Genomic DNA, 16,274 nt, shown 5'->3' on the forward strand with positions numbered 1-16,274 from the left:
CAGCTCCACCCCAACACACCCCACCCCATCAACACACCTCTCCATCCCAACACCCCTACCCTAACCCCAACACTCCCCACCCACACACACCTCCCCACTCCAACACCCCCACTGCAACAAATGTCATCCACACAACACCCCCACTCCAAATATCGCCCAACCCAACACTCCTCCACTCCAATGCTCCCCCATCCCCACAACACCCTCCCAGTCCTACACCCCCATCACCACAACACCCCAGTCTCAATATCCCTCACTTCAACATCCCCCTCCCCAATAACACATCTCCACACCAACAATCCTCCATCCCCACAAACCCCCAACACCCTACATCACCACAACAACCCCCACTCCAACACTCCTACCCCAACACATGTCCAGTCTAACACTCCCTCATCCCCACAACACCTCCACACCCCAACACCACCATTCTCACAACACCCACACCCCAACACACTCTGACCCCAACACCTCCCCTCTCCAACACTCCCCTATTCCCACAACAGCCCCCATCTCAACAACCCCCAACCCCACAACATCTCCCCCACCCAACACCCCCATCCCCAACACTCCCTCCCCAACAACACAATCCATGCCAATGCCCCCCACCCCAACATACCTCCACTCCAACACTCCCCCATCCCCACAACAGCCCACATCCCAACAACAACCCGTATCCCAACATTCCCTTCCCCACAACAAATCCCCACCCCAACACACTTCCAAGTCAACACCCCCATCCCCACAACAACTCCCATACCAACACCTCCCCCAGCCCAACAACCCCCACCCGCACAACACCACTCCCACTCCAACTGCCTCCCACCACAATAACACCAAAAGATTAGATTAGTGAATGTCAAGCCATGTGACTGGAATACCTGTGAATGTTTTGACTCAGATACAACACACTGATTAGCTTGCTTTTGACCTGTTCATCAATTTCAAAAATGAGTAGAACATCATTGTCCATTTATTGAAGGAACCATGTCTCCTCATTTTAACCACATACTCAGACACTCCTGCTTAATATCATACTTACTTTATTCTGGGGGTCATTATACAGGTGACGATTGAATATGGGGTATAATTATGGTTGAACCAGGATATTGGGAAGAGTTAGTCCCAGTTATTTGAGGTGGGGCCTATCCATCAGAATAGACACTTGCGTAATCTTACTGGAGTAGAAAGACAGAAAGTAGAAGAAGGTGTAGGGCATTCAGTCTATTGAATTCACTCTCTCACTCAATATGACCATGATTTAGCCTATACTGCAACACCATAATCCTGCTCTCTCGGCCAATGCACCTTCAACCTCTAGAAGTATATTTCTTTCCTAAAGATAGTCAGTAGATTGGTTTGTACAGTTTTCTGTGGTCCATCTAACTGAGGTATATGAGACTCTAAAGAAGATTGATAAAGGACACATAGAAATGATGTTTCCTCATGGGGTAATCTAGAACAAGAGGTCATTGTTTTAGGATAAGGAGCAGCAGTTTAAAAACAGTGCTGATGAGAAATTAAAGTAAAGAATTGTGGATACTGGAGATCTGAGTCAAAAACAAATTGCTGGACAAACTCAACAACTCTGGTAGCATCTGTGGAGAGAAAGCAGTGTTAATGTTTTTAGTCCAGCGATCCTTCTTCAGTACTGATTGTAGCTGGGAAAAGGTGGCATACATGTTGAGTAAAGGGGGAGGAGGGGAAAAGGGGTGAGTGGTTAGGTGGAGACAGAACCCAGAGAGGAGAAGAAAATTGGGCAGAAAAAGGAATGGTTGATAGTAAACCAGAGAAAATGTGGGCGGCACGGTGGCACAGTGGTTAGCACTGCTGCCTCACAGCGCCTGAAGACCCGGGTTCAATTCCCGACTCAGGCGACTGACTGTGTGGAGTTTGCACGTTCTCCCCGTGTCTGCGTGGGTTTCCTCCGGGTGCTCCGGTTTCCTCCCACAGTCCAAAGATGTGCGGGTCAGGTGAATTGGCCATGCTAAATTGCCCGTAGTGTTAGGTAAGGGGTAATGTAGGGGTATGGGTGGGTTTCGCTTCGGCGGGTCGGTGTGGACTTGTTGGGCCGAAGGGCCTGTTTCCACACTGTAAGTCTAATCTAAAAAAAAAAGAAAGCTGGTAATGGGTGAAAAGGGTTAGGCCATGCTGAAAGCAGCTCATATCATGTAGGTTGGGTAAAGGAAGTCAAAGGAGGTGATCAGGTTCTACAGTTATTGGACTCAATATTGAGATCTGCAGGCTGCAGGGTGCCCAAGCAGAAAATGAGATACTGTTCTTCCAGCTTGCCCTGGGCTTCGTTGGAGCACTGCAGCAAGCCTGAGACAAAGATATTGGCCAGAGAACACAGTGGTGTATTGAAATGGCAGGCAACTGGAAGGTTGGGGTCATTTTGTCATGAGGAGAAATTACTTCTGTCAAAGGGTCATGAATCTTTATTACCCTAGAGTGTGGCGGATGCTGGGACATTTACAAAAATTATGGAGGATACAGACAGACATTTTATTGAAGGACTATAGAGAGCAGGCAGGAAAGTGGAGTTCAGGCCAAGATGAAATCAGCCATGATTATATTAAACAGTGGAGCAGACTTCAGGGGTGAATTGCCTACTTCACATCTTAGATCTTATAGTCTTATGGTCTTATGTTAGAATTCGAGAGGTCACCATTCTCTTAGTGAAGAACTTTTCGCCCTTTCTCCATCTGGCATTGTCTCTACGTATACTGAGACTATTATCCCTTATTCTGAACACCCTCCCCTCTTCCTGGTTAGGGGAAACATCATCCTTGCATCCAAACTGTCCAACTCTATCTGATCCTGTCTTATTATTCTAAACTCCGGTGAATACCGGTCTGGTTGACACATTTCCCCTGAAGGATGGAGCTGCCATCCCTGAATCCAGGCTGGGAAACCTTTGCTGCACTCTCTCTAGAGAAGGGCTTGCCAAAGTAGGGCTTGGGACCCCAAATGGGGTTTGAGCTGAAGTTTTGAGGGTGTGAACTCTGAGGCAGCTGTGGCTGTCAAGGAGCTCCACACCCCTCCCTCCGACTTCCCTTCTCTTCCTCTCTCCTCCATCCCCTGTTCTCCTAGACCTTGGATTACCTACCCCCATCCTACCTTGCTCTGTTTTCCCTGCGGAGTTGTGACAATTTCCAAGGCTGAAATATGATACCCTGCCAGAAACAGTTTGAAATGCACTGCTTTATGGAAGGCATACATTTTAAAATTCGTTTGGATTCAGAAATCTTCTGATCAAGTGAACATCGCAAACACTACATTCTTGAAATCTAATGCATGTACTGGGGACCGTGGATGAGTTGACAGAGCTCCAGACTTGGTTTGGTTATAGGAGTCAGAATCCTAATTTGGATAAAGTGGTGAGATAAAGGAGCCATGGTCCTGATTTGGACACCATGTAGAATCAGTACAGTGCAGGAAGTTATTCAGCCCCTGGTATCTATACTTGCTCTCCCTTCGTGTCATTTTCCCAGTAACCCTGTACATTCTTGCTTTTCAGCATTCTATTGAACCTACCCCATCACAGTCTCAGTCAGTGCACTCCATACCTTAATCCCTCACTGTGTGAAATATAGAAGGGGATCAAGGTCTGATTTGGAGTGCATTTTTAAAGTTAGCCATAAAGTGCAGGGAATTTGAAAACTTTTAATTCTCAAAGAGAGATCATTTAATGAATTAGCTGGAAGTCCAGGAAGTAATGGTCAACATTTCAGAAAAGTGTACAAGTAACTTGTAATGATAGATAATTAAACTAAAAACAGAAGGACTGTCTAACAAAACACTTATAACAGTTCCAATCGTATCTCTAAAACAAAATACTTTCCTATTGCTACTGAATGCCTCTGCTGTCTCTCTTACATTGCATGTTGAATAGGCGACTGAAGCCAATAAAGATATACATTATTTAAGTCTAAAGATTTTCTCCCTCCGTCAAGGATACCTTCAGGAAACTCTCAAGTGCCAAGTAACAGGCGCCAGTGCGTATGCATCAATCTATTAATTAGGCTTATAGTTGTCCAAATTTACTTCAAAAGCCATTAGTGGCGCTACATAAAAAGATATTAAAGACAGCGACAAGCACCGCTCTTTTGGCACTGACCACGAAACCCGGACCTTAAAGTAGAACACTGCTTTGCGAATAGAAGACTGAGTTTTATTTCCTGTCAGTCTTCTGTATAGAACAAAGACATGGGGCAACAGAACGGTTGCTTCAAGTTAGCCGTTGGGAGTTGGCCTTTATCACCCACAATCATAATCTGTCCCTTATTTATCTGGATGATGTAAAACGTGAACGTTATCATAACTCATACAAAGCGATGAATGCGGCTGATATCATGAACAATTGTATCAGCATCATTACCGAACCGCTTCACTTCTGAGCAGGAAACAAATATCACTAACGTACTCAATTCAAATTAAAATGTTATTACTTTCCGCCTTTTTATCTCTGGATTCGTACAGCGGCCAGGAGGTGCCACGGCTCTCGGTTTTTATTTCCCACACCTATTAGAAAAATTATCGTTTGCCAGTATTTTGGGATTAAAACCCCTCCCCAAAGAAGACCATTCTTTTTTCATTCATTTACAACACACCTTCAGCTGTCAATTCTATATTAGTTATTAAGTAAACGTACTTATTGTTCGAGTACTTATCTAATGTCAGAGGAAGCTTTAACAAATGTTTGCTTGGATGTATTCATTGACCTGGTGTTCTCGTACAGTTTTGTACGATTATTCATTCTATGCCAGCCCAGTACAAAAGCTGCTTATTGAAAGTTAAATCTATTTTTCAGGATAATGGACTCATTTTGAGACTCACCTCACCCTTGTAGGAAGACCAAATTTGCCTGTTCTGCACACATTAGGCTTTACATTTGTATATAGTTGTAAATGAGATAATGAAAATTTGCTTAGATTCTTTAATTTTATTTAGCTGCATTAATTTTATATCCCTCTTAACTTGATCTAATAAAAAATAATCATCAGATTCTTAAATCCCCATTGTACCCACATCTTTTGGGGCAAATAATTCTAGATCTCTATACATCCAAGAACCTCATGCAGGCACTTAACATGAACAGACACATCTTCTCAACAATTGTGCAGCAATATCTCATATCTCAGACAAAGTAGCAGTACTGGGAATACCTAATCTAGCATGTGCCAATGAAATAGGATTGTTGTTGGAAACTCATAGACTTACAGCACTGAAGGAGGTCAGTTGGCCCATTTTGATTCAGGTCAACAAAGATCTGATTACACTAATCTTATTTCCCATCAATTGACCCATAGCCCTTGGAGGCTATGTCAATGCAAGTGAATATCTCGATGCTGCTTAAGTGTTAAGGGAGTTTCTGACTCATCACCTTTTCAGGTTGCAAGTTCCATCTATCCTTTACCTCAAGGCATCACCATTATGTTATGAATAACACCAGTGTCAGAACCGTACAACATTTTCTTACCCTTAATGAAATGGTTTCGAAGTATGGAATATAGGCAGTGGTTCAGATTCCGTAAAATACAGTGAAGAGCATAAATCACAGAAAAACTGGTAAATGAAAGAGAGGAAATTCTCATTAGATCAGATGAGGCCTTCTGGAGCCCTAGCATAACTGGAATTGATGGGAATTGGGGAAAACTTATCACAGCTTAGAGCCATATCTGATACCGATATCTGATTGTTGGAGGTGAATCATCGCCGCATCAGGACATCTTTGCAGTTAATGCTCAGGTTGGTATCCTCAGCACAAATATTAAAGACCATTCCTCCACCATAATGTCGGAAAAGGCTAGTATGATTGCATAATGTTTAACACCATTTACATCTCCTCAGATACTGAAATTACATTTACCTAAACGTAGCAAGACCTCGACTAATAAGTCTTGGGCTAACAAGTGACAAGTAACATTTGGACCAAACAAGTGCCAGGCAATGACCATTTCCAACAAGAGAGAATCCAACCACCATCCCTTGACTTTCAATGGCATTACCACCTCTAAATCCACCACCATCAATTTCCTGGTGTACATTGACCAGAAATTGAACTGGATTAGTGGTGCTGGAAGAGCACAGCAGTTCAGGCAGCATCCACAGGGCAGCGAAATCGACGTTTCGGGCAAAAGCCCTTCATCAGGAATAAAGGAAGTGAGCCTGAAGCATGGAGAGATAAGCTAGAGGAGGGTGGGAGTGGGGAGAAAGTAACATAGAGTACAATGGGTGAGTGGGAGAGGGGATGAAGGTGATAGGTCAGGGTGGAGAGGGTGGAGTGGATAGGCGGGAAAGGGGATAGGCAGGTCGGACAAGTCCGGACAAGTCATGAGGACAGTGCTGAGCTGGAAGTTTGGAATTAGGATGAGGTGGGAGAAGGGGGAATAAGGAAACTGTTTAAGTCCACATTGATGCCCTGGGGTTGAAGTGTTCTGAGGTGGAAGATGAGGCGTTCTTCCTCCAGGCGTCTCGTGGTGAGGGAGCGGCGGTGAAGGAGGCCCAGGACCTCCATGTCCTCGGCAGAGTGGGAGGGGGAGTTGAAATGTTGGGCCACGGGGCGGTGTGGTTGATTGGTGCGGGTGTCCCGGAGATGTTCCCTAAAGCGCTCTGCTAGGAGGCACCCAGTCTCCCCAATGTAGAAGAGACCACATCAGGAGCAACGGATACAATAAATGATATTAGTGGATGTGCACGTAAAACTTTGATGAATGTGGAATGCTCCTTTAGGGCTTTGGATAGAGGTGAGGGAGGAGGTGTGGGCACAGGTTTTACAGTTCCTGCGGTGGCAGGGGAAAGTGCCAGGATAGGAGGGTGGGTTGTAGGGGGGGCGTGGACCTGACCAGGTAGTCACTGACACCTCCCTCCCCTTCCTGGACCTCTCCATCTCCATTAATGATGACCGACTTGAACGGTCTTTGCGGAAGGCGGAAAGGGGTGGGGAGGGAAATATATCCCTGGTGCTGGGGTCTTTTTGGAGGTGGCGGAAATGTCGGCAGATGATTTGGTTTATGTGAAGGTTGGTAGGGTGGAAGGTGAGCACCAAGGGCATTCAGTCCTTGTTACGGTTGGAGGGGTGGGGTCTGAGGGCGGACGTGCGGGATGTGGACGAGATGCGTTGGAGGGCATCTTTAACCACGTGGGAAGGGAAATTGCGGTCTCTAAAGAAGGAGGCCATCTGGTGTGTTCTATGGTGGAACTGGTCCTCCTGGGAGCAGATACAGCGGAGGTGGAGGAATTGGGAATACGGGATGGCATTTTTGCAAGAGGTAGGGTGGGAAGAGGTGTAATCCAGGGTAGCTGTGGGAGTCAGTGGATTTGTATAAAATGTCAGTGTCAAGTCGGTCATCATTAATGGAGATGGAGAGGTCCAGGAAGGGGAGGGAGGTGTCAGAGATGGTCCAGGTAAATTTAAGGTCAGGGTGGAATGTGTTGGTGAAGTTGATGAATTGCTCAACCTCCTCGCGGGAGCACGAGGTGGCGCCAATGCAGTCATCAATGTAGCGGTCATCACAAAGTTTCAAAACGCTGCTCCTTTGTTATGTGAGGTTCATCTGATGAAGGAACAGCGCTCCGAAAGGTTGTGATTTCAATTGTACCAGCTGGACTATACCTGGTGTCGTGTGACTTTTGACCTAGTATTAGGTCAATTGGGTTTGTTTAATAATGATGTTGTAATTTGCATTTTTGTATTGTATAGTTTTTCTTAATTTTGTGTGTAATACAGCATGCTTTATGCTTGTGAGACATTCTTAAATATGTAGGGCAAGTAAGTTATAATAAATAATCATCTCATTTTAAAATTCACAAAAGCTTTCTGCTGGGGTTAACTAAACTGAAACAAATCACTTTGAGGGTTAGAGAACACACACAGGTCATGTAAAAATACATCGATCACAGGCAGTGTGAAAAAAAAACTGTCTGTGACAGTAAGAATAGACTTGAGATCACGTATAATCTCAGCAGGATGCTGCCCACACTCATTGTCCCCATATTTAATTATGGGCCATTATTTCACCTTATTGGATAATGTTTCCTCAAAAATGATCATAAATGTTGGGTGCTTCTATATAGGTTTGGATAACTGAAGTATATTAACACAATTGAGTATTGATTCCTAGTTATGCTTTTCTTCTGGTCAGTCACTTTAACACCCTAAACCTCCATCACCACCAATGTACTAAAATAGCAGTTAATGAGCTTGAAAGACCTTATACAGACAATAAGCAAAACTAATGTCATTTACAACATACCTTGCAAGAACTGCAAAAAACATTGATTTGGACAAACAGGCAGAAAACTAGCCACCAGAACACATGAACATCAACTATCCACAAAAAGACATGGCCGACTCTCACTAGTATCCTTACATACAGATAAGGAAGGACACCACTTCGACTGGAAAACACATCCATCCTAGGACAAGCAAAACAGAGATACGCATAAGAATTCCTAAAAGCATGGTATTCCAACCGGAACTCTATCAACTTGGGTCCCATTTACCACCGACTGAGAAAAAGAACAGGAAATGACATCACCATAGGGAATAGCATAAGGAAACCTAAACACATAAATAGAAAGCAGGCCCTGCTACCATTGCTTCATACAGAAACTCACTGATGATGTTACTTAGTATGGTAACAAAACGTCTGAAAACGAACCTTCCAGCTCAGTGAGCAAATCTACATCTAGAACCTCAACCTGTGCTACAAATCTTCTCAAAACTCACTAATTTGTAAATATATAGTTGTTCCTTCTGTGAGACTGGGTCAAAAACTTGGAACCCTGCACTCACCCGAACACCATTGTGGGGGCTACCTGTGCCAAATGACTCAAGATGGCAACTCACCACCATGTTTTCAATGGCCATTAGGGATAGATAATAAATTGTGGCCCAGCCAACAATATCCATTTCTGGGAATGAGATAAACAAAGAAAGTTAAAAGAAAACCCAGAACATAAAAAAAATACAAGAGAAAATCGCATTGAAAATTCGGATGAACTTACTTTCTCGTGCATGGTACAGTTTTTATATTGTTTAGATCAACCTCATAATAATCCAAAAACTGGCATATGTTAATTAAATAGTGAATAATGGATAATGCCAGAGGAACCTAATTGTACTATGGGATTTTAAACTGACTTGTGTTGTCATCAATATTTAGCACTATATCATTCATTATTGTCAATTCAACATATGCCAAGGTCCTCAGCCCATTTTGAATGTAATTGCAACCACGGTTTTGTGACGTTTCCTCTTAACTGCAATTATCATCCAATGCAGTGAATGCTAATGAACTGCCTGGTCTACACAATATTCTGTAATTCCAACTTTAGAGAACATACCGAAGTGTACTCAGTTCAAACTCTAATAACCTGAAGCCAATGTGATGAGCATTTTATTACTAATACAAATTGCATTGAAAGTAGTCAGCTATGCAAAAATGAGGACTGCAGATGTTGAAGATCAAAGTCTAGATAGAGTGGTACTGGAAAAGCACAGCAGGTCAGGCAACATCCGAGGAGCAGGAAAATCGACATTTCAGGCAAAAGCCCTTCATCAGGAATAGAGGCAGGAAGCCCCCAGGATGGACAGATAAATGGGGGTGGTGGTGGGGGCTAGTGGGTGGGTCTGGGGAGAAGGTAGCAAAGAGTACAAATAGTCCAGCTATGAGTACTATGAGTTGGGTTGAGTGCACTCCCATTTATTTCAGGTAGGTACTTTGGAGAAAACTAAAGATTTTAATGCCTTCAACTAATAATCAGTTTTTAGCAATGAAAGGATAAAGTATTAAACTTGGCTTTATTTTAAAATAATATTCATCAATGATTTCCTGTCAATGACCATAGAGAAACAACATCTGCTCTTCCACATTTTATAAAGTAAGACTATAAGATCATAAGACACAGGAGCAGAAATCGAGTCTGCTTTGCCATTCAATCATGGCTGGTAAATTTCTCAAGGAGAAAGTGAGGACTGCAGATGCTAGAGATCAGGATCGCAAAGTGTAACACTAGAAAGGCACAGCAAGTCAGGCAGCATCTGAATAGCAGGAGAATTGGCATTTTGGGCATAAACCATTCATCAGGAATATGGGGGGTAGGCGGGGAAAGGGGACGAGGGGAAGGTAGCTGTTAAGGTGGGGGGGTGTGGTGATGGTGATAGTTTGGAGAGGAGGGTGGAGCAGATAGGTGGGAAGGAAGATGGAGAGTTCAAGAGGACAGTGCCGAGTTGGAGGGTTGGATCTGGGATGATGTGGGGGGACCCTTTTCTCCTGCTTTCTCCCCATAACCATTGATCACCTTTACAGTCATGAAACTATCCATCTTTGTCTTAAATATACTCAATGACCTGGCATCCACAGCCTCCTGTGGCAGTGAATTCCACAGATTCTACACTCTCTGGCTAAAGAAGTTAAGCCTCACTTTTGTGTATATTTGATATCCAATGGACCTGCTTTATTTGAGAGTAACTGATATTAGATACTGGGTTCAGTGATGTTCATGTCTGTATAATCTGGTACAACAATGCCAAATTTGGTAAATTGCCACAAAAACATTTCATGGCGTTTTTGTGTGGTGGGGTGTGATGGGACGTGGATGCTGTGGAAAGGGTTGTTTAATACCAAAACATATTTATCAGGGAGTCAAATTAGACATGCAATTCTGTCAGAAGTATTTTTCTCTTCAATGTCCTGGTTATATTAATATTAATATTAGTTTATTAGCTATTATTAATTAGTTACAGTGTTCCTTTTTAAAATCAGAAAATAAGGCAGTGACAGATTGCTATCCAGATAATTTGGACAATGGTGCTCTCTTGGAGCCTATGTATTGGCAGGGATATTGAAGGATCTTATAGAGATTCCTCTTTTGGCACAGTGGTAGTGTCCCTAATCCTGAACCAGGAGGCACGGGTGTGTAATAATGTTTGTGAATAGGTTGATTAGAAAAATAGATTAGTTTTTTTTAAAAAAATGAAGTATCACATAGGGACCCTCTTATGGCACAGTGGTAGCCACCCTACCCCTAGATCATGTGGCCCAGGTTCAAGTTCCACCTGCTCCATAGATGTGTAAGAACAACTCTGAGCAGGTTCATTAGAACAATAAGTTAATTTTAAAAATTGAAGGGTCTTATATTACAACCATCAACATGTTGCTGGTTCCCAGCAAGGGAATTATTCATGCTGTATGCAAGTTTGGATTCTAGATAACATAACCTAGTCAAGTTTTATATTAGAAATATTAAACCCCTCTGAAAGGACAAACAAGTAAATGGTAAAAATCTCATGAGTTGAGATGAGAAAGCAGGATTTCCATAGAGCTGAAGTGTAGAAATTTGTCTGAAAGTAGCCTAGTTTTGACATCAGAAATTATTTGTAATTTCATTGCCAAATTATGCAACAAAACTGTAGATGGCATGCATCAAGACAGTTCATGGCAATGGCACATAAACCAAAACTCAAGCAATCCTGTCCTTTGGGAGTAGGATTTGAACCTAGAACTCTGCACTATCTATATTATATAGAACATTATATTTGGAAGCAGGCATTGAGAAGTATCCTGCAATGATTTAAACTCAGAGAGATTCAACTGTTTTTTACTGATATTTCAATTGGTTTATGTTAATAATTTCAGAATTAGGGAACGAAATAAGCATTTGCTGTTTTTACTTGATATTACACCCGGGCAAAATGATTATTAAAATGATCTAGATTATGCTGTTAGGATAGGTAAAATTTATTGCCAAGGATACAGTTGATTGCAATTGATACGATTCACTGTGAAACACCTTCATTTTCACTATTTCCTGCCATATCCAAGTGAAGTGTCAAAATTGGACATTAGCATGATATAGTATTCAGGAACATGGAGTTCTCCAAAAATTTTGAAGATTTAAAATAATCCTTTGTGATCAATGAAATCTTTTAATGCTTATAAATAATAGAGAAAATGAACATGACTGAATAATACTGAAGATGACCTTATTTTCAGCTCTGCTTTATTTCCATCTCTCAAAATTCTTGCAATTTGGAGGAATTGTTCGGAAGTCAATATGTTAAGCAAAGCATTACAATTATGTCAATGACCAGAGTGATCTATTTGTGTTGCAACAGCTTTTTGCATGTACATTGTTTGTTCTGGACAAAACAGGAATAGTTACGTAAGAGACAGGAATGTAAATATTACTCCTATTGATACATTACAACTAAAGTTGCAGCAGATTGACTAAAAGGACCATTTTCTTAAATACTTATTTCTGAGCCTGGATATGATTCTGATTGTAGACTATTTATCTAAAATAATGTTAATACTTCAGCATAGTCACAAAAGAATGGGGAAACCTAACAATGTAATTTTAAGCTATACTGTCTTTGTCGCATTTCAATGTAAATGTCATGATAAGTGTGGGGTGGGGATCTTAGCCATAGAGCATACGTGGAATTTCTTTTTTTGGCAGATTGTGTTGGTACCTCATTAGAACTGGTTTTGAAATTGAGTAGAAATCCATTTTAAGTAATGCTGGTGTGCTTATTTAAATTGCAAAATAGATTGAAGTTCAACACTCTTCTGGAGACAGCTTGACAAATAAATGGGAAGGCTTGGATATTCCGTATATTATTTAGATTTATACAGTATATGTAGATATAGCTTTTGTGTTCTTGCAATAAACATGGCAGATGAGGTTGTAAAGAAAAAAAGAATACTGTGGATGTGCCTGATCTACCTACCCCTCCTGACTGTACCTGGCATTTCAATGGCATACCTCATTCACGTAGCTCATCCTACCAGCCTACTAATTCACTCATTCACCTACTTACCCATTAACTAACATTCACCTTAAATATTTAACTTATGCCATAGTAACTAGTCTTTGAAAAGTGTGAGTTGACTAGTCTTCCCATGGGTGTTACGATGCTTTAGTAGAGCTTTCTGAGGATACTGTGATCAGAATTTTGGAAAAGCCAGTCTCAGAAAACCCAGGAAGAAATGCAGAGCTGTGTTCTTGCATTGAAAAGTTTGAGTTGAGTGGCAATCTGCCTATTGACCAGATCTTGCACAATCCTCTTTATCCTTACTCTGTGTCTCCAACTATAATGCACAGCAAATACTGAAACAGAAGTGGACATTGGTGAAAATATTCCCTTTTCTTTTACTTCATTTGTTTTTGAAACACTGGGTTCACAATTGCTGAAGACCGGTCCATTTTGAGAATAAGGGGATTATATTATGTTTAAAGAGAAGTTGAGCCTGAAGAATAACTTTCTAGCTGTACATGAGCAGTTGTCCTGCCTGCAAATCAAAGGACCAAGGAAAGGAGTAAAGATCATGCAAAAAAAAATTCAGGAAACATAACTGCGCCCCACCACACCAAGCTCACACAGTGGGCAGGAATTTTCATTGTTGAAGAATCTGAAATGGAAGCTTTTTCCTCCAGTCATCATCTTCTCCCACTTTAAAATCTCAATTCAAGCCAGAGTTGACTGTAGTCAGATCATTTGTAATTTTATGGAATGACAGAACAGACATAAGGGATTGAATGGTCTCATCCTGTTCTTATTATGTGTGTTTGCATGTTCATTGAAATATAATACCCAAAATTAAGAGAATGGTTCTTACCATTTGCACACAATAAATAGCAATCTGCTTTGACTTTGATCTGTAAGAAGGTGCTACTGAATTTTATATTTAAAATCATATATATTTAAACCTAAATATATAAGGTCAGAGCACAGAGGTGAAGGCATAGGAGCAACTGAAAATAATTACAATCATTAGGGAAAGGCTGCTGAGGAAAATTTGACAACTAACAGTTGACAATTTACCAGGACCTGATAGATTTTACCTTAGACTCCAATAAGAAGCAGGCGAAAGTGGGTACTGCTTGATCAGTCAAGATTAAACTGGTTGCTGGAAAAGCACAGCAGGTTAGGCAGCATCTGAGGAGCAGGAAAATCGATGTTTTGGGCAAAAGCCCTCTATCAGGAATGAGGGCCTCATTCCTGATGAAGGGCTCCTGCCCAAAATGTCAATTTTCCTGCTTCTCGGATGCTGCCTGACCTGCTGTGCTTTTCCAGCACCACTTTAATCTTGACTCCAAAATGAAGCAGCTGTGACAATAGTAGGTGCATTGGTTTTAGTTGTCTAAAACTCTTTTGATTTTGGAAGGGTCCCATCAGTTTGGAAAGTTGTGTGGTTTTGGTGCTATTATATAGACCACATAGATCGACAACATCTACAGTACAGTATAATGTTTTGGTGTCCTTACTTCAGATAGGATATAATAACATTGGAAGCTGTTCAGCGAAGGTTCACTTGATTAATTCCTGGTATGTGAAGGTGGGGGAAGGGCTGGATAAGCTAGGCCTGTATACATTAGCATCCAGAGGAATTAGATTTGACTTTATTGAAATACATTAGATCCTGACATCATAAGAGGATGTTTCCCCTTTATGAGAGACTAGAATTAGAGGAATAAAAGCAAGGTACATAGGTCCGAGAAATCTGAAATAAAAATAGAAAGTGCTGGAGAAACTCAGCAGGTGTTGAGAACAGAACAGATTACTGTTTTTGATATTACTCTACTTTGGAACTCAGGGATTCAGATATAGAGGACATTGTTTAAAAGTAAGGCATCTTCCATTTAAGATAGAAAGCAGGAGAACTTTTATTTCTCTGAGAGTCATTGGTTTCTGGAATTCTCTCCTCCAGACAGCAGAGAATGAAGGGTTATTGGAGATTTTTAAGGTGGAATTATATTATTCCCTTGCCAATCAAAAATCTATGTCTATGGGGCTAGACAGGAGACTGGATTAAAGGTCACTGTCAGAACAGGCATGATCTTATCATATGCCAAAACATGCTTGAGAGGCTTAAGACCTACTCTTAATTTGAATGTTCATAACATTTTTAGTTTTTAAATATAAACAATGGCATCTAAATTTTGAAAGCTTGTTCTTCTATTCCACATTGTTGTCTTTGAATTAATTATCTGACGAAGATAAAATCTTCCCTTAAAGCTACTATTAATGTAGTAAATGGTAAAGTTGCCAGAGTCCCACTCCCTCATTAGAGAGAGAGAGAGGGAAAATATGACTGGCAGTGAGATGTAATGTTGAGAAGGTAGACTGAAATGATAACTTCAGCCAGTAGAGGAATTGAACTTACACTGCTGGTGTTACTCTATATCATCAATCAGTCATTTAGCCAATTGAGCTAACAGGTAGATGCACAGCATTGCTCATTGTTATTATATTTTACATTTGCTACTTAAAACTGCGCCCCTCTACATGACTTATAGATAGATGATTGATGATTCTGATTAATACAAACCCTCCTCATTTTATACTCAAGTTATTGCCTTGTGCTATGGTGAGGTTCCATGGGTGTTGAGCAACTCTTCATTACTGAAGACAGATGCTCATGTTTCAAATCTGTGTTCACTCATTGAACGTCAGCACATGGTGGTGAAATGTTAAAAACAATTAAGTACAGGAAACATAATGGATCGTTAATGCTCCTATTCTTGAAGTAGTGGGACCAATTGAATTCCTGCTGTCAACCTAACTGAAATTAATTCATCTGGTATGATGAGTGTGTTGAAAACTTATGGCTGGTACTGTCTAGTCCTCAGTCAGACTGGGCCTTGATCAGGTAGAAACCCTCTATCCACTCACATTAGAGTTTTCATTATTTAGACATCATATCCATAAAAATAAAATTTGTTTAATTTGAAAGTTAAAACTACCTGAAACAGAAATATGTCTGCCTGTTGAAATGAAAGGACAGTTAGATTTTGTAGCATTTTCTTTAATAACAGATACCTTGGAAATAAATACTGCATTACTTTACATTTTTAAAGGACTTACGGAGTAGGCAAAGAATGATGCACTTGAGTACAATGAAGTAATGTATAATTTGACTGTAACAGTTTTGAGCAGTGAGCTTTTGGGTATAAGTTAGTTTCTTTAAATGGACTGCCCTTCATAGCATTGAACCTAAGAATTAGGACCATGAGCCTCTAGAGATTATAATGAGGTCAACCAGGTGGATATCATAGAATATGAGTGCCCTGATTGGGGCTGTTAATCTGGTCTAATCCAGGAGCCCTGGCTGACAGATATAAACTCTGACAACTGGCTCTGAGGAAGCTGGACTAATGTCAAATACTATGCACATCTAAATAAAGGGTTACTTGGTAATGGGATACTGGCTTCTGTGGAATTATTTCACTGCTGACAAGAGAAAAATTACACTCATGAAGAA

The sequence above is a fragment of the Hemiscyllium ocellatum genome, chromosome 32 (genome assembly GCF_020745735.1).
Source record: "Hemiscyllium ocellatum isolate sHemOce1 chromosome 32, sHemOce1.pat.X.cur, whole genome shotgun sequence".
NCBI lineage: Eukaryota > Metazoa > Chordata > Chondrichthyes > Orectolobiformes > Hemiscylliidae > Hemiscyllium > Hemiscyllium ocellatum.